Genomic DNA, 924 nt, shown 5'->3' with positions numbered 1-924 from the left:
TAGTGGATGGTAGGTAATGAAATACCACCTGTCGGCACGTCAGCTCAAAAATCCCCACGTCGACCTAAAGACCCTGTCGACCTTAAGTCTTGTCAACCTTACTGCATTTCGACCTAGTGGTGTCGACCCACTTGGCGGTGACCCAATGACCGTATCCCTATGCAAGAACCTAATGGCCCTCATACATTATTGCATCTTTTTTATGCCTCCCCGGTCCCAATGATGCATTGCGCAGATGTGCCGGTGACCTCATCGGCACACCTGCGCAATGCATCATTGGACAGAATCAGGGGTGCTTTATGTGCCGCCGATGGCTCCAATTCAGGTTATGTTCTGTAGGTCCAATCTCCGACCTGATGCGCCACGGCACCACGCATCGAATCAGATGTCATACACATGCAATTTGGGCCGATTTCTCGGCCCACATCCAACAGGATCAGGCCCCAGTAGCATAGTGCATGGAAGCCTTTAGTAACCAACAGTCGGCTATAGTGTCACCAGATTGGCTTTCTATAGTGTTGTACCCATGAACACACTTCATTGCTCCAGAAACCATTATACATCCAGTGCAAGCAGTGAAGTAATTTCAGCCTCCCCACCTTACTGGAAGGCACTCCATTAACTGATTCCAATGCCATCCTCCCACTATAAAGGTTAGTTGCATACTGGTGCTCGGTCTATACCAGCATTCCCGTGAATGGACGGACACAAGTTGTAGTGTCAATACACATTGCTTCCCAATGGGCAGTGGAAGAGAGAGAGAGACCAGGACACAATCATTCACCCGGAATCAGAGTTAGTATTACTGGATGTATTGTAGAAATAATTCGGCGAGTATGTCTACAAAAAGGTTTTATTCATATATTCACACAATTCGTAACACAAGCCCGTCTCTATGTACACAGGGATGGGGGGGAGCGGGCG

Source organism: Crinia signifera, chromosome 9 (genome assembly GCF_055691185.1).
Source record: "Crinia signifera chromosome 9, ASM5569118v1, whole genome shotgun sequence".
Classification (NCBI taxonomy): Eukaryota; Metazoa; Chordata; class Amphibia; order Anura; family Myobatrachidae; genus Crinia; species Crinia signifera.
Note: the sequence above shows the minus strand (reverse complement) of the source record.